This window comes from Sinohyriopsis cumingii, chromosome 3 (genome assembly GCF_028554795.1).
Source record: "Sinohyriopsis cumingii isolate HCF-2022 chromosome 3, ASM2855479v2, whole genome shotgun sequence".
NCBI classification, from domain to species: Eukaryota; Metazoa; Mollusca; class Bivalvia; order Unionida; family Unionidae; genus Sinohyriopsis; species Sinohyriopsis cumingii.
In genome coordinates, this window is record NC_142963.1 from 118597465 (window position 1) to 118617000 (window position 19536).

Consider the following 19536-nt stretch of genomic DNA (forward strand, 5'->3'; position numbering starts at 1 on the left):
AATTTTTTCCACTCAGTAAAAAAGGGCATTCCACTATATATTTTCTGTATGAAAGTCAGTTTTATATGGAAAAATATTGTTAAACTGACTTTTCTTAATTTTAGATAAAAGTTTGTATTTAGAAAAAAATTAAAACATATGTTACATTTCAGAAAACTTAACAATAAAAATGTTAACTTTTAGACAGCAAAGTTAACCAGTAAACTACATTTAAGTCTGTGGTTGGCTTGGACTTAAATCATTCATTTTGTGGGTAATTTAAGCACTACAGCTGTGAGTGATTTAAGAGGCAAAATGCAACATACCTGTTAAATTGAGTACCTAGGTGTAGTTAGTGTATACCGACTAACAAGTGCTATGTGCCAGATTTATTGCATCAGGTACTCAGCCATTTGGTTAGGAAATATATTAGCACACACTGAGATCAGTCATAATGATGGGATAAGCATTCTGTTTCATTGTCAAAATGCAAACCATTTAAATGCCAGTAACCCAAAAAATATAGCTTCAGTGATGCTTACCTCTTTGAACAGTGGTATTGATATATGTGGTAAGCACCTAAGATGTCAAAATAAAAATATGCAAGCCCAAGAAAAGCTCAATTTTATAAAGTACATTCAGTATATAAAACAGTGAAAATTGCATTATACGTGACCATTCATCTTCAAAATAGAAGGTTTACAGAAGTATATACAATATATACTTATAATTTAAGTCAAACTGCATGTGCCTGCAGATCAGGGTCTGTGTTGTTTGTTCTACTCCAAACAAACTGTACAGACCCAGATTAGCCAAGTCATGCAATTATGTAAGGCCAGATTTGAGAATGTGCAGTTTGCAGTGATATATATATATATATATATATATATATATATATATATATATATATATATATATATATATATATATATGTATAACCACTTCCATGTCACATAAAGAATGAGGAAACAGGAAACATGTTTGGCAAAATAGTCAGTTAAAAGATATTACTGGAAGAAAGCTAATTCAGTATACAAATAATATTTCAAGATATATAAATTGTATGCAGCATAATCATTTCCTGCATATGTAAATACTCTTAAGTGGAATAGCCTCAACCATATTTGAAGATAGATACAAATATAGATCATTGAGGATAGATGCAGTTCTAGTCCCATTGAAGATACAATTCTAGTGCCATTGAAGATAGATACAATTCTAGTACCATTGCAAGTAGAAACAATTTTAGTGCCTTTGAAGATAGATGCAATTCTAGTGCCATTTAGATACAATTCTAGTGCCATTGCAAGTAGAAACAATTCTAGTGCCATTGAAGATAGATACAATTCTAGTACCATTGCAGGTAGAAACAATTCTAGTGCCTTTGAAGATAGATGCAATTCTAGTGCCATTTAGATACAATTCTAGTGCCATTGAAGATAGATACAATTCTAATGCCATTGTAGATACAGTTCTAGTGCAGTTGTAGATACAGTTCTAATGCCATTGAAGGTAGATACAATTCTAGTGCCATTGAGGATGGATATAATTCTGGGTGCCATTGAAGATAGATACAGTTCTAGTGCCATTGTAGATACAACTCTAGTGCCATTGAAGATGGATATAATTCTTGGTGCCATTGAAGATTAGATAGATACAATTCTAGTGCCATTGTAGATATAATTCTAGTACCATTGAAGATAGATACAATTCTACTGCCATTGAAGATGTATATAATTATTGTGCCATTGAAGATAGATAAAATTCTGGTGCCATTGAAGATAGATGCAATTTTAGTGCCATTTAGATACAATTCTAGTGCCATTGAAGATAGATACAATTCTAGTGCCATTGTAGATACAGTTCTAGTGCCATTGTAGATACAGTTCTAATACCATTGAAGGTAGATACAATTCTAGTGTCATTGAAGATGGATATAATTCTGGGTGCCATTGAAGATAGATACAATTCTAGTGCCATTGTAGATATAATTCTAGTGCCATTGAAGATGTATATAATTCTTGTGCCATTGAAGACAGATAAGATTCTGGTGCCATTGAAGACAGATTGTTATATTGTCATTGAAGATAGATTCAGTTATATTGACAGTTCTAGTGCCATTGTAGATACAATTCATGTCACATTGTAAATGCAATTCTAGTGACATTGAAGATAAATACAATTCTTTTATTATGAATTCTAAATAAGAAGGAACATTTCTTCGTGTTGGATGTGTAACTGTTTTCTTTTGAAGATTGACTATACTAGGTAATTTAAAATATCTCTGAGCATTCCTGGTGTACATTTAAGAGTACCAGTCAACAAATATTAATTAAAATGGGTATGTGACAAATCTTGTCAGCAAATTCCCGTGTGTCAGCTGTTCTTCCCTGGATCTTCCTGGAATCTTCCACTACCAAATAAAATGGCTGTCATGTATAGCCTATCTTGTGCTGAAAAATGGCTTTAGATCCCACAAAATCAAAACCAAATCAAATATCATCATACTGAGGCAGTTGAAATGATGCCCACATGTAAATATTTCATCAGTCAGCTATCAGTTTCTTATAGCCAACTGGAGATCATGTTTCTGATCCAGTATTGATCTGATCTGGAATTGATCAGATCCAGTATTGATCAGATCTGGAATTGAAGGCAAGATCTTGGATGAACTCAAAGATGAGCAAGATCCACACTGTAGAGTGAGCTGATCTTACATCACAAAACATTTTGTTCATCTTTATTAATTGATGGATATGATTATGATTATTTTATTTATTAAACACCAGATTTAAAAATGTAAACTTATGCTTCAGAAGTCTCTATATTACAGTTGACTACATACCTTCATTCTGAGCAATTTGGTAATTATAAAAATTCAGATATCTTTTAAAGTTATGTAATTCACCCTTTTGTGCCAGAAGAATACTGCACACTTATAAATACAGAAGTTTTATTTCTTGGTCGTCAGTTGAGTGTTAGATCCTTCATTTAGGGAAAATATTGATAAAAAATGTTCAGTGTGATATTAAATAAGTTAAAAAGGAAATGCTGTTGTTTAGATTTACTATTCGATTATTTGCTGTCGGTGCTGGCTGACAGTTGCCATTTCTGGCTTAAGGAAACCCCATACTATATATTGTTTGAAATGCAGCCTTGCTGTTCTTAAACATTCAGCAGAATCATTAAAATGCAATGAGAGTGTGTGTGTGTGTGTTTTTGGAGTTTTAAAATAGCTTTAACAATTTTTCAGTCATATTGCTATGATGTCTGCATTGTGGCAGATTATAGTGATGTCTAGCACTGGGGCATCATACCACAGACATGTAGCATGATGTCACACCCAGTTGCATTATCCTGACACTAGGTCGACCAGTCCTAGTACTAACCTCATAATGCTGAGCACTTAGTGCGTCAGCTGTTCGTACAATATTTATAAGTCATTGGTATGACTCTGCTGTGGTTTGAACCCACAACCTCTGACATCCAAGGCAGAAGCTCTAACCACTTTGCCACTGGAGCAGTCTAATATGCAGTCAGATGAGTAGCAATGTGTGTATGTGTGTGCGTGATTGCAGATCTGAAATAAAATTGTGGCCTTCCCATGAATATACCTATGTGGCTGGGTAGGCAGGTGACTGGATGCTTTGTCAAGTCTAAAACCTTTTTACAAAACAACAATAACAGTTGAATAATATTAATATCACACATTATATATGGTGAACATGAAAGAATTGGAGAGAAAACAGTGATGGCAAATCAAAATGGTCAGGATTGAGATACTAAAAAAATCTCAGCAGCTACATTAAGAATGTATTTGTGAACTTTACAGTGCTAAATGGAATTCATTACAAGACATAATGTACTAAAACTAAAACTACTAAAAACTTGTTCATGAAACTTAGGATTATATCGATGATCTTAATTTTAAAAAAATAATGGATAATGCTGCGATAAATAAACAGCAGCAGTTAAAATACACCTGATAAAATCCGCAACTTTAAATACTTATCCAGATCCACTGAAATTATCGACCAGTAATTATACCCTGATTATGCCCTTCCCACATAAGACTCTTATATCATCGATCACAGTCAGTTGGTGGCAGGTCTCCATATGAAAGTAGTAAGTATATTGATTTGTGCCACAAAAAATGAAATTTGATAACTACCATCATGTTAAGCTGTGTTCTTGATTTTGTTATACTGTTTTGTCAAGATGGCTGTTCCATATGTAACTGTACTCGAGAGATCTACACCTTTACAAGTAGTCGATCCACATCATTTCTCAGGGTAGCAATAACACCTGTAAATGGTTAAATTTGAGCATGTATTTCTGCTAATTTGGCAGCTTTATTGAGTTCATGGAAGTTAATGCACACACTGGTGAATACCTTTACATTTTTATTATATACATTCCTGAGCAGGGTAATTTAATTTGTGCATTCTTGTCCTTATCCTTTGTGCATCCTTGTCATCAACTTTTTTATTGGATTTTGAAACACAGCAACTTCATCTGGGTAACGCAGGCAGGATTTATTAAATTTGTTCAGTCATTTTTAGTGACAAATGCTGATGTGTCAGTGGTTTCTTGCACTTGAATTTTTTTATTCGAGCATCCATAGATGTCCATGGACATGTTTTATAATCAACGTTTGCCATTAATTTGTCTTGCGTTACTTGTAATGAACTAGTTAAACTAACCTGTGTCATAACTGATTTGAACAATTAAGTTACATGCATGATTTTAATGAAACCTGCTAAAGCAATAAAAAAAAAATCAGCAACACCTATATGTGGTACACAACACCTGTTCAAGCACTGTTTAGTAGTCGGGCTGCATGAAACCATATTCGGACACAATGCCATTATAAGATATTTGTACATGCCTTTGATTTTGACCAATATACAATCTCATGTTTAGCCGCTGCAGCAACAGAAATATATATTATCTTGCAATGGGATCCAAGCATGGGTTTGTCCATGAGGAATTGCATGTGTTACCAGCAGTTACACAATTATCACTTACAAGGTGTCCGCTTTATTTGGCTATCATTATCTAGAGGGTGATCGTCCTTGGTATTGTTGCCTGGATCGAGTAAATATTAATATAAAGTGTAAAACTTACAGATGGAATAAACAGAGATCTGAGCAGATATAAAGAACAGAATGACACGAGTCCCCATACATGAAAACCAACAATTTAATCAGATACATAAACAACTGTGATAATACATTAAATTAGGTAGATACACTTCTTTTTTAAATAAATCATTCAGCGAATTTCAGACACAAATATATTTATATAAATATGGCCAATCTGTTTTAAATGATAGGATTGTTTCATCATAGAATCGAGTGAACAACCGAAGTCATTACCTTGTACAACTTCATAACCTGCTTATTTCCGGTTCACTCCAGCTTTACTGTGACTGTTCTTCTCAGTCCCTTCGCTTTTTTCCTTCTCCAACCTCCCTACCTTCTTGCCTCTTTTCGGCCCTCAAACTTAAGCGATTTAACTTGTTCTTATGTGTCATCCATCCGTGCATCATAAACAATGTATCTGAGATAAGAGTGATATTTTGGTTAGGACATTTCTTAGAATCCAGCTGTTTGATCTGCCATATGGTACAAACCATAAACAGCTCTATCAACAGAAAATTCATCCTTGATGTCTCTGACACATTCGTATAAATCAGTGTATACATTTTGTGTAACTCTTACCCCATGATAGTCAATATGAAACCATGGTTACTAGTTTGAGAAAGCAAAAATATATACCAGAAATGTTCATGAGAAAAGTTAACAAATTTAGTCAGATTTTCTTACATTTCATTTTGAGAAAGGCAGATGAAGGCCTTCAGTTACACAATTACAAAAACAAACAACAACAATCTAAAGTAATAAAAAGAATGTAATACTGTTCTACAGCCTATAAGGTCATTTTCTATTGTTTTTACAGGATTTCACTTTCTGACATGTATGTTGTCACATCACGATCAGTTCTTGCAGTGAAAATTGCCAGAAACAACAGCTTTTTTCTTCTTATATGATCCAAAATAAAATTCTTGACCAGTGTATCTGGCGATTTTATGGTATTTGCAAGTTGTTTTTATTCAGCACCCATTTGAATCTAGTTGTGAACACCAGAAATAGCCAAAATTCACTATTTTTGCCTTGTCCTCCCTGTTCCTTCAAATGAATTTTCTACACCTATTTTTATATGGAGATTTGAACCTGAATTCTTAGGATGGAATGTGATGAAAATCTGACCAGTTGCACTTTGAAAAATTTCATCTCCAGCAAAATTTTATTAACATATTTTATAACTGAAAGTTGGTAGGGTGTTGAATATAGGGGAGATTTAATGTAGAAATAAAATTAGGGCTTAAAAATATGATATGAGATTTTCACACATTTTGTTTATTTTTAATGTGTATGAATTCCATTCACTGTGTGGTAGACAGCGAGTCAGATACCATCTGTACTCACTTTTAACAGTCCAACTGCGAAGTGTACAGACCCAGTTCTGCCATTGCATAATGCTGTAGCAGATCTGGGTCTGTGAAATTATGTTATGATTAATCTGTAGAAGAAACAGCAGAGACCATGATCTGCAGGTGCATTATGCTACAGTAGATCAGGATCTTTGCTGCTTGCAGTTTGACTTTTCTAAGTAAGTATATATGTTACTCCTGACATATGATACATATTGCTAAAAAACTAGTACATGCCAACATAATCATTCTAGGATTCTTTTTTTAAAACAATATATTGTCAGATATTTTGGGATTTGTTTGCACATTTTTCTTTATTAATCATCGTCATCATCATCATCATCATCATCATCATTTAAATTATTGACGTTTTGGCCCATAGGGACATGTACGTCTGGTTAATGTCCATAAGCGGACTATTTCCTGGAGGAAGGAATTAGAACCGTCAGGTCTTGGGTCAATATGACTGGCTTCATAGACCCTAGCGACCTGAATGTAAGGCTCTACTGGAGTGGGGATAGACCCAGCACACACTCGAGTTAAAGGTAGCAATTAAGTCTGCATTAGCTGCGCTAGGTGTCGACCAAGCAGTATGTGATGCCAGTAGCGATCAGTCGCCACTATGACATCACATCAGGACACCTAGGTTTTTATTCCCATGTGGAGGGTTTATTAATTGTTCATGAAGAGAGAAAAAAGTGCCTCTCCATTCATGTATATAATATGCACTATGCACGTTTATTAATGTAATGTCCGGTGGTGGCGAGGAAGAATGTTTGGTCAGAGAGGAGCCTGCGCTCTAGGAAGGCACCTTGGTTTATCCAGGGCATAAATTTTTGACTCCCTTGCCAAAAGGTTAATGAATTGTCATCTTAACAGATTTTTGGAGATATATTCTGTGCCCTTTTTATTAAAGATAGTACCTTCCCAGTGACCGCTTAGTGATAGTCTGTAGGGTTATTTAAACTGTATCTTTTGTGTCTAATTAGGGTGGGGTGGTTCTTGGTTTTGGTTCACCCTTTTATGTATGGTTATTTAAGCTTTCCTTGGCTTGATGGTGTGCCACTTTGTGCAGCTGGGCCTGATGGTTCTTGGGGTTTGGATCACTTTACAGGCATTATTTTTCTTATTTTGTTAGACTTTGTTGCCTTGTGCAGCGGGGCCTGATGGTCTTTGGCGTTTTAGACCAACGTATATATTCTGGGTTTTTTGGTCTGGTATTAAAAAAAAATTTAAAAAAATGAAATAGTCGTCACTGGAGCACCAAAATCCTAAATCAGGAAATTAAGAACACTAACATCTTTCCTACTGCAAGGTGACCGCAGATTATCTGTAGTATAACAAACGTAACTGCACTACGGCACAGCCTCCCTTCAAGGCAATAAAATAATTAGAACACCTAGATAAGATCTTTATTAATTTAGTAAGATATACATACATACATACATACATACATACATACATACATACATACATACATACATATATATATATATATATATATATATATATATATATATATATATATATATATATATATATATATATATATATATATATATATTAATGAGGTGATCTTGCATTTGACAGCTTGCAACCACTCTGGAGGCAATATTTTTTATAAGATTGTGGTAAACTTGGTTAATAGATTTAAATTATTGAGATGTCCATTGAGTTTTATTATGAAATAGTATTCAATTGATATAAATTTATTTTTTTGCATTTTTTTAAATTTATTTTTTGTGCCTTATATATACCAGATATCTCTCTTGAAATTAGAATAAGGGAAGTAACCCATACTGTTGACTATTGGGAATGATGTTGTGGTTACAGAGTTATCCCCCCCCCGGCAAAATATGGGTATTAAAAACAAAACAAAGAAGAAAAAAACAAAATCCAAAAAAGCACAGATTTTACAAATAAAGTTTTGAATTAAACAGTCTGAAATAAAAAATAAAAAATACACCTTAGAGTTTATTAGAGTACAGAAATGAAAGCTAAAGTTGTTCTTTTATAATGACAACATGTACATCTGAGGGTTGTTTCTGCTACTGAATTCAGACATTGTAAATATCAGCACAGTTAAAATAATCAATCAATCAACACATTTTCCCACTCAAAAGCTGGTTGAAGTAGCTATTGCATCATGTTTAACACCACATGTGTGCTTGTGACTTTAGTAATTCATACATTGATATATACATTGTAACAGTGTGATCAATCGAAACTGCTGCAGCATTTTGTTGTAATCATAAATCTAAAGCAGATGGGTATTGAAAAACATACATTTTAAACTGCTTTTTAAAAAAAAATATGTTCTTAAAAATGGGAGGGGGTATTACTTAGAGTGAGGATTATACAGTATGTAGTTAAAATGTATGTGGAAAGCTTGCATTTATGGCAAGGAGGAATCCTTTTGGTTTTGGGATTAGATGGTTAAAGGTTGTTGTTGTTGTAGGGTTCAAGGCCATTTTTCAGCACACGATAGGCTATACATGGCGGCCAGTATTAATGGTGGAGGAAGAACCCGGGAAAGAACCACCGACTCAGGAGAAGCTACTGGCAAGCTTTCTTACATACCCACATTAGCTGAACCCAAGACTCGAACCCACACAGACAGAGGTAAGATGGCAGTGATCCGTAACAGAGAGCGCTTTAGACCACTTGGCCACTCAGGTCCCCGATGGTTAAAGGTCAAGATGACAATAACTGAAAGAAGACAAAATGGTTCTGCAGATTTACTTTTGTTCTATATCACATACTTTGACAAAAATTTGGTTTGATTTCACTTATGGTCATAATGAAGCTTGCCCATGTGGGGTCAGATGTTTAGGTCACTGACTGGAAAAAGAAAAATGGTTTCTGCACAATATTTTGAATTAGCATCATTGATAGTTACAAAGTTTGTAGATAACTTGTGCTTGGAGTAAGGAAAAACCTTATGTTTTGGGGTCAAAATGACAAAGGTCAAGGTGATTGACTAAAAAAAGAAGAATGGTTTCCATAAATGGGGTACGGAAGAAACTGATCTATTTTGGGGGTTAGGAAGAAGCCTATCCATTTTGGGATCAAAATGTCAAAAGTCAAGGTCAGTGTAACTTAAGGGAAAAAAAATGGTTTCCACGTAGAAATATTAGTTGTACATCTCAAACCTGGACCAAGATTTTAGGATGGCTTGCACTTGGAAAGAAGGAAACCTATCATTTTTGGAGTCAAACAATCAAGGGTCAATGTCACTATGACAGAAGATGAACAGTTTGCACACAATAAAATTACTTATGCAGCACAGATCTGGACCAAACTTTGTGCATAAAAGAGGGACCCTCAGGGTGGTTTAGTTTTTATTTTTAACCAAGTCAATCTCTGCAAATAAAGTCTTTATTATTATTATTATTATTTTTATTATTATTAATCCAAAGATTTTTTAATAAGAAGATAAGAATTTTTTATTTCAGACTGCATGATCTATCGTCTAAATTAAAATTTAAATGTATCTTTTAATTAAAAATCATAGATGTCTTATGTGCAGATATGAAGATATGTACATCTGCTGCATGTCTCTCATTGTTAAGGAAAAATGTAAGACATTCAGATAGTAATCTGTTCCATCTATCTACAATCCAAGAATGAAATATCATAGTTCTACAGACATTTCAAGATACCATTCTTACTGTTGGATATTCTTGTTATTTATAACATGTATTTGATCATTAATACTTCAAAACTAAATAGATTTTAATCTACATTGTAAAGGCACTGATTCAACTGGGAAACTTAATAGTAAATGAAAACTATTGTTATGTGTATATGTGTGATTTAGATTTTGAACTTAGCTTTAAAAAAATTTCAGCCATATTGCTACAGTGTCTTCAGTGTGTGAGTTCATAGTGATGTCTAGCACTGGGGCATCATGCCACAGACATGTAGCATCATGTCCCACACAGCCACATTATCTGACACCAGGCCAACCAGTCCTTTGCACTAAACACTTAATGCTGAGTGCCAAGCGAGGCAGCTGTCAGTAAGACTGTTGTTGTAAACAATAGCTAATTTTAATTTTATAAAAGTTTTTTCCTCAGAGGAGCACATTACATTGTGCAGCAATAAGATTTGAATAATTTAATTCTTAATTTCAAAAACAACTTCTAAATTTATGCAAAAGCATGTTTGTCTGAGTACACAAAGTCCGTGATGTCTCATCATAATTTCATCATCTGACTGATTGGATTATTTAAAATGACCCAGATATGTATAACTGTAGATATATGCATGAGTATGGTTGTTAAGAAGTACAATAGGAAGAGATGGTGTATATAGTTTGAAAGGAACTGATTGAAAAACAATATACCAAATTTTGTGTATTATATATGAAATCAGTCTCAAGAGTATAATGTTCACATATCTTTATTAATTTCCATAAACTTGTAATAGAAGGACTTATGAATGACATATCATCAGCAAAAACTAAATTGTTAAGAAATAAAACATCTGGTGGCAAATGTAGTCCCATGTGACGCTGACACAGATGACAGTTTAAATTGTCTGACTGCATATATTAAATAGCAAGGAAAGAAAGGAAACCACCTGCCCAAACTCATTTGCTAAATGGAGGAATTGGATACTGTAGCTCTCCAGTGCACATAGTACTGTTGTTGTTCAAATCATTTAACTTGGATATAAACTGTGTCGACAGATATTTGATTGTCAGATAACATTTTAAATAGAATCCAGCAATTGACCATATCAAATGCCATACTAACATCAAAAATAACATACAAAATAGAGTAACCATGTCCTAAAAAATAGCAGATAGACTGTGCAGAATACTTTTTCAGCCAAACATTTGTTTCTTGTTTGAATTTCCCAGGATCCAGAGATTCTGACAGTTGATGCTCATTTGTTGTCCTGTGGAGTGTTTTCATCCTATATTTTTCCTTATTTCAGGGTCCTACCCAGAATTTTGACAAAAATTATGCTACATTAGGTACAATGGTCAATAATAGTTCTTCCCTTTTGGCTATCTTGGTTTTGGTTTCCAGTACTAAGTACAAAGAATCTGGCAGATTCCAGTTCTTCTCTCAAAGTGCAGAAATCTGCTCTAGCTTTGTTACAGCTGGAAAATCCATCCACTGCTTTACCAAAAGTCTCTGCTAGGCTGCATCAGTTATAGACTTAGGGAAGCAGTCTGCAGATAAACACTGCAACTTTGTATGGAAAAGGTTTTGCTGAGTAGTAAATATAAGGCTAATTAGAGTAAAACCAGCAGTTAACCAGGTTATATCTAAATTGTTTTTCTTTATAGACAGTGGACCTCATATAGTGTCATAAATACTCTTTGATCACTGCAGGCACATACTCTGGCTTGTATGGGGAATTAGGCACATACTCTGGCTTGTATGGGGAATTAGGCACATACTCTGGCTTGTATGGGGAATTAGGCACATACTCTGGCTTGTATGGGGAATTCAGGCACATACTCTAGCTTGTATGGGGAATTCAGGCACATACTCTGGCTTGTATGGGGAATTCAGGCACATACTCTGGCTTGTATAGGGGAATTCAGAACTAAATACCAATAATCAGATTAGTGGAGTAATGCGGGGAATTTTTTATACTTGACCTCCAAAACACAGATACTTCATTACCTGGGATGTTGAAAAGAACCTTAGATTTTGTCAGCAGCCTTTTGCAAATTCTGAATATGATAGTGTTAACAAATCGATTATCTTGATTGCTTTGACTGTAGCAAATAGTTCTGACTCTTGGTTTGATTACTTTGGATCATTTGTAATTGAGAATAATAGATCATTTTTATTTTCCCAGTTCTTTTGAAGACTTCAGAAGTTGGGAAATCTTTGGAATTGGTTAAAAATCAGTCATACATTTAAAAGTGTCTCAGGTATCCACTCTAAAAGCCTGTCTTCAGGCAACTAGTTGTTGTCACAGTCAAGTAAAGTATTTATATCATTTGAAGTACTTTTAGATGCAACTATTTTCATGTGCTAATGAACTGAGTGACATTCCAACTACAACCCATGTGACTTTTGAATATGGAATTTGCTTTGCTTTATTACTGTGAGTAGATATGGGAAAAGAATGACCGCACCCCACCCCACCCAACCCAACCAGTCATCCAAGCATGTTGATGTGATGGCATACCAGTCAACTTTCCAGAGAATATGTTAGGGGGTTTTGAGACACAAAAAGTGTTATGTGGTCCCAAGACAACTAGCTACTGCTTATATTAGTCTTTAGATAATAACTTGAAATCAAAATTTGAATAAAAGAAGCACAAAAATTTGCTACATTTCCAAACAGAAAATTGATGGTAGACATAGCTTAGTCATATGTCATCAGCATATGTACATAGGTATTTTCAGTTACTTACATATTTAAACCTCATTAAGGCATGAGTCATTATGACAATTCAAACTATAACTGGGTTGCTTGCCTCTTTGACTTTGGGGTCAAGGTCATAATGATAGAAATTGGTGTTTAGGCATGAAAGTAGTTTAATTTGCTTATATATCCTGAATCCCTTGAAGGATTTCTTTGTACTTTGATTCATATTGAATGAAGCTAAGACTATTCATTTTGTGACATGCTTTGATCTTGGGGTGAAGGTCATGGTTGTTGAAAAATTTCAATATGGTTTTGATCACTTTTTTTGTTTGGTACTATTTCGTAAACCATTGATGATTTTTTTTTTCATCCTTGTTTTGAATCAATATGAACCAAGGACAGTTCATTCTGTGACATTTCTGCATTGTTTTAAAACTTGAGGTGACCATCATAGTCACAGAAAATTTGTATTAAGGTTTCAGTTTAAGTTTCATCATTTGTTTATATTTTCTAAGCCGCACGATGGATTTTCTTCATACTTTGGAGTAATCATTATGAAACTAAACAAGTTCATTCTTTGACAGGCTTGCATAACCTTTTAGCCAAGCTGTCTTATCTTTCCATTAGATCAAATGTTTGTTTTAATCTCTATCTACACATGTATAAAGACCAGCTAATCATGAGTGGTCTTTTCATAGATGACTAATTGGACATAAAGCAGGTACAAATTAACAGTTATCTCTGCATAAATGAGGACACTTGAAGACTTGTGTTTTATCAAGAAGCTATATGCATATTACTAGAAATAGTCTTTGAATTGACAGTGTGAGGCTTGTTTCACAAATATCAGCTTATATTTGCATAAACAAATGTGTTAATAGCAATCTGTGGCTGTTGTCTTGTTCAAGATATTGTGAAAAAGAAGTTAATGGCTTACAGATGTTACAACTCTATGGTCTTAAACTATTTTAGCAACAGAAAAGAATGAAAACCAACAAGTTTTGTAAAATTCAACAGTTTGTTTCCCTTGAATAGATAGTGAAAATTTAAAAGCACTTGCAGTATTGTGAATTAAATCCTAAATAGACGCAAATGTTCTGTGACAAGTCCAAAATTATGGAGTACATTGAAAGACTTCCAAAGTTTTCCAAATGAATTCTGATATTGAATGTGTTTATGTGCCAGTTAGTCTCAAATGTGCTAATGTGATGTGTCAATGGAATTGATGTATCATAGTGATACAATCCAAAATGTCCTTTAATGAATTTACAATGATTCCAAAATAATTTTTTTGTCCTAAATCAATGAACACTTTGTAATTGAAATGAGTAATTTAAATAAATAACACCTTTTAAATATTAGCTGAAACACAGATCAAATTGATGCCTCTAAAAACTGATGTTAAGATATGAAAATAGAATTCAATTATGTTAACTTCTCCCTTCTATAAAAAAACCAAAACACAATAACAGAACCAAGGTGAGGGTAATTTTTCCATCAAATTCTTAAACAAGATCTCTTTGAGAAGCATCTACGGTCAAAAGGCCACATAAAGATGTTTAACTCCAAGTAATAATGACCTTAATATATAATCTAATGTCTTGGACCAGATTTAGCTATGTAATATATTGTTTATAAAAAAAAAAGACATTAGCCACCTAGTCCAAACTCCTACCCTCAATTATGCTAACGCACAAGTTAAATCTGCATAACACAGATGACAAGAACAGTCTTTTTGACATGTTTTAACATGTTTCATTTTGTCTGTCTGTCCAGCATCAACGTTTGCGTAAAATTTATTTAAAAGTCAATTTTTCCTGTTTGCATCTGATTTTGGGCATAAAAGGTCAGAAGTCAGAGTCATGGTGACTCACTGAAGAAAAATGGTTTGTGCAAAGTCAATTCATTTCTAAACCATGACCCTAAGTAGACTTATAAACATGAATTACTAATAAGAAACCTATAAATTGGGGTTTAAAACAAGGCCAAATGTCAGAGTCAATGTGACTTGATAAACATCTTCTGTAAAATAGCTATTTTTTCAGATCACATAATATAACCATGCTTTGGCAGCTGGCTTGCTGTTGTGGTGAGAAAATAAAGTCTTGATGTTGCAAAATAAATATATGGCAAACATGAACCAAAAGCTAGCCATTATAACCTGAGATCTTTCAGGATGGTGCAGGAGGGTGAGATTTCAAAATTTTCCTTGCTGATCTAAATCCCTTACATTATATTTTTCTTCTTTTTTTTCTTCATCATTTTAAAAATCATTTACATACCTGCTAAATTATGATTAGCTTTATATTGGTAATGTCAGCTTTGCCAGTCTTAACGACAGGTGTGTTTAATGTTCCCCTCAGACAAGTCCTACTAGTGCTAAGGGACATGATCAGTGTAATACCATTGCTGTTATTGTCAAATTATCAGACTTCAGGTACATTAATTGTACTCGTCACATGCCCTGTGGACAGAGAAATAGAATTAGTAAATTTAGAGTAGCTATTAATTAGATGAAAGATGTAAATTTATTCTTGTTACAAGTCTATTTGCACAGATATGCTATCGTTAGTTAATTAGGTACATGTATCACAGTAATTTATGTCAAGGTGAAGTCACTGAGATGAAGCTTCATCCTACCAATCAGTACCATTCAGATCTATAAATACAATGTGAAAAACTTGTGACCTTTTGCAAACAAAGATTCTTCAGTATTTAGGCAACATATTTTGTTCATCATCTGCAATAAAGAGACCAATGGTTACTTTGACTTCTTGTTAGAAAAGCAATCACAGTTATAGACTTCAGTCAAAATAAAAGATGATGTTTTAAACTGTTTCTATTTATTTCTTAAAGGACATATGCTGGTAAATGTTTTTAATTATTCCTGCTACTGGTCATAGACCTGAAGAGTCTGTGGGATGGATTGTTGTCTGATCTCCCTCATCATAAAACAAATTTATTATTGCCACCTCTTTTAAACTGCGTTGAGAACTTATATGAAACTTTACATATGCATTGATGCCAAAATCCTTTTGCTCCTAAATGAAAGTTGTGTCACTCAGACATCCAGTATGACCATGACAGGGGCAGTCTTGAAAATCTTGTTATCACTACTCCTTATGAACAGATAGTCATATCTAATTGGGGTTCTTCACTAAAAAAGGATTTCTATGTTCTCTGATTTGTCTTTAATGAAACTGGTACCAGTCTGACATTCACTAAAATGGCTTTTTATGTTCTCTGATTCGTCCTTAATGAAACTGGTACCAGTCTGACATTCTATATTACCACCATAACAGTCAGCTTGAAAATTTTGTTCTCACTATTTGTCATGAACAGAAAGTCATACTGACATGGTGTGTTTAGTTAAAAAGTATGATGTCTACTTGGTCCTAAATGAAATTGTGTCCCGTATCTTTTGAGGAGAGTTTTGTACCATCTATTCCGATGTAACCACGCTAAGGGGAATTAGTCACAACCGAGAGGGTTTTTCTTTTCCACATTTAATTTGACCCTATATGCCGAGTCCCTGCAATATCTTTGACCCTAACTTATAACCAATCCTAGCATACTTCAGAGAGATTCCCTGAAGACCTTTTCTGGAGCTAAACTTAGTCTGATTGTGTTAATTGCAAACCATTTATTTTACCCTAGTTTACATACCAGAGTGCACAAAATCAAAGTCATATAATCCAAATAAAGCCATATATCCACTCTCAACACACACTCTTCTGCGATCTTTAAGGTATATATTAGAATTTCCAAAAATATTATATTAAATGGGAAATAACTTGTAAAATGTATCCTTATGTGTTAATTCCAAATTTAACAGTGACTAACCAACTCTATTTTAAGCAGTTTATATCTACATATACTAAGAACATTCATACACTTCAGAACAATTGGATAATTAAATTAAATGTTTGACTGTTAAGAGAAACTTGTTAGCACTGATTTATATTAAGTCTGTTACACACAGTCCTACTCTATAGGCCTTTTCAGTAAGGGTTGTTGTCTCCCCTAGTAGGAACTCTTCAATGCATCTTTTGCACATGCATTAGCTGCTGCTTCAACATCCATGGGCTACCCATTCATCAGCTGTCAAAGAATGCCTGTAGCAAAAACCCACAAGTATTGTTGCATTTATAGCAATTTCAGAGGGAAGGAAGTAGATGGAAAACAATATCATTGCACAGATTTCCTGCAAGATGTAAACTATGTAGAGTTTGGCTTCAGCAGTCAGGGCTAGTACGGAAAGATTTCACTTGCACAGCTAACAGCCAAATGTGTTCCAATCATTTTGGGAATAGAACTGGGCCATCAAAAGAGCATCCAGTACCTTCAGTTTCCCCAAACAAGGTGTTTCAAACGTCGGTAAGTGGCTACACTGAGTACTGTTAGGCTCCATCCATTTTAAACGTGATGTTGGGTAGGATTTATTCTTATTCTGTGGTTTCTAATCAGCTGTAATCAATAGCATTGTGTATGCTTTTAAACAAATAGTCATATTCCATATTTAACTTATTAAGTGTACTCCTGTCTGCTATTGCATTTAGTTTAATTTGATGTTGTAATGACCTTTATACACTGTTGTCTTTAAATCTGCTGTTGCCATTGACACTGTAATGTCTACAGGTGCATGCTACACAATCCCATTTATATGTAAATATTACTTAACTGTTATGTTTATATTTGTATAATTATTTAATTTCCGAATCTGGAGAGTGAAACCTTGGAACTTGCCAATAGTGGCTTTCAACTAAGTGAAGATGTGGAACAAGGTGACATTGCCGAACAACAGAATGATGATGAGGATGATTCAAATAATATTTCAGAACCATTGATAGTAAAAACTGAATCGCCTCTGAACACTATACATTTACATGAGTATTTTGGACCAATACATTAAAAAAATATTGCTGCCAGTCATATTAAGAACCAATCAACACACAAACCAATACTGTACTGAGGATAGATGTTTCTACACAGTGTGATTTTAATGAAATGTCACCTGAATATGGCACCCCTATTAAGAAAGTGACAACTGTAGTTTGCAGGATATAGGTTAATTCCCCTGTTTTAACATTTGAGGATATTGAAAATGATGAACAAAAAATGCTATTTTATACTGGAGTTCCGAATTCAGCTACTTTCAAAGCATTATTTGATGAAATTAAGGATAATGCTACAAGTCAGATAGCTTCTTATGGTGCTACAAGTGGAAAGGGACGTCCAAGACACTTGTGTCTGATATATGAATTCTTTCCTGTCTTGATGCAATTGAGACAAGGCTTGTTAGGGGCCATCCATTTAGTACATACGCAAAAATCACGCAATGATTGACCCCTCTCCCCCCCCGTACACATGCATACTTTTTTACACATACCCCAATGTGCGTACGCTTGACCCCCCGACCCCCTGAAATCTATAGAACGGCTTATATTTAATCCATGCAGAAACAATCAAGGATTAATAATATTAATGTGTTTAATAAAACAGATAGTCCACCGATGTTGAATGTCTGGTTGCATCAAAGAAATAAGTTGCATACCTTTAAAAAGTTTGTCTAGTGTCCACTAAAATTCAAACGCCGACTCAACCCAGTTGAACATGTTACGTATTAGACATATTATTATCAAGGTTTCGCACCACACCCCCACACCCATTTCCTATACGTACGTACATTATCAGTAGACCCCCCCCCCAATGCAAGCATATGCATTTGGGTTATATATAAAAAAACTCAATGTGTACGTACTAAATTGTCGGCCCCTTACTGGAAGATTTAGCAGATCGATTTAACATTGGAACATTGACATGTGAAATGATTTTTAATAAGTGGATTGATTATTTGTATATACAGTTAGGTTTTCAAATCCAATGGCCTTCAAGACGTGCTGTTGATGAACATATGCCACTTTGTTTCAAGGAAAAATATCCAAATTGTAGGGTGATAATTGACTGTACAGAGTTACGCACAGAAACACCGAGATCCTTGCAGGACAGATCTTTGATGTACAGTGATTACAAATCACATATGACATAGAAAGGGCTAACTGGAATTAGCCCAGCTGGGCTGAACATTTGTATAAGATTTGTTGGACAGGGAGTGCAAGCGACAAACAAATTACTAAAGACAGTGCCCTGGTTGACATGTGTGAACCTGGAGATGCCATTATGGCAGACAAAGGATTCCTTATTTTAGTGACAACCCCAGGAGGTGTCCATCTCATCATGCCTCTGTTTAAACAAAAGAAAAAACAGTTCTCCAAAAGGGAAGTGCAACAAACACGAACAATTGCACATCTTCGTATCCATGTTGAGAGACGGATGGAAAGGATAAAAAAAATTAATATTCTCAAATTTGTTATGCCCTTAAATATGTCACAACAAGCAACAAAGATATGGAAGATATATACACAATTAACCAATTTACAGCCACCACTTTGTAAAGCAAATTAGCATTATAATACTTTAATTTAGATGTATTACAGCAGTCTGTTATGACCATATGCATGACATTCCTTTCAAAATGTTTATGGCAATAATTTTGACTTTTAAAAACACCTGCCTGTATAACAACAGATATTTAAAACTCATTTAGTAAACATGTCAACTGCAGTTTTAATAAAGAAAACATTAAATTCTTCAGTCCATATTGTTGTGTAGCCTTTTATTAAAATCTCATTGAGTCGATAAATTACTTGAAATGTCAC

The 19536-nt window shown here is 34.2% G+C and overlaps 1 protein-coding gene and 1 pseudogene across 3 annotated transcripts in view; both read left to right on the top strand.

Moving 5' to 3' along the window:
* The window catches only part of LOC149803680 (G protein-activated inward rectifier potassium channel 2-like), a 208860-nt gene that overhangs the window by 71051 nt on the left and 118273 nt on the right, over positions 1–19536 (top strand). The gene's annotated exons all lie outside the window — the stretch shown is intronic.
* On the top strand, positions 1910–19282 carry LOC149803681 (uncharacterized; annotated as a pseudogene).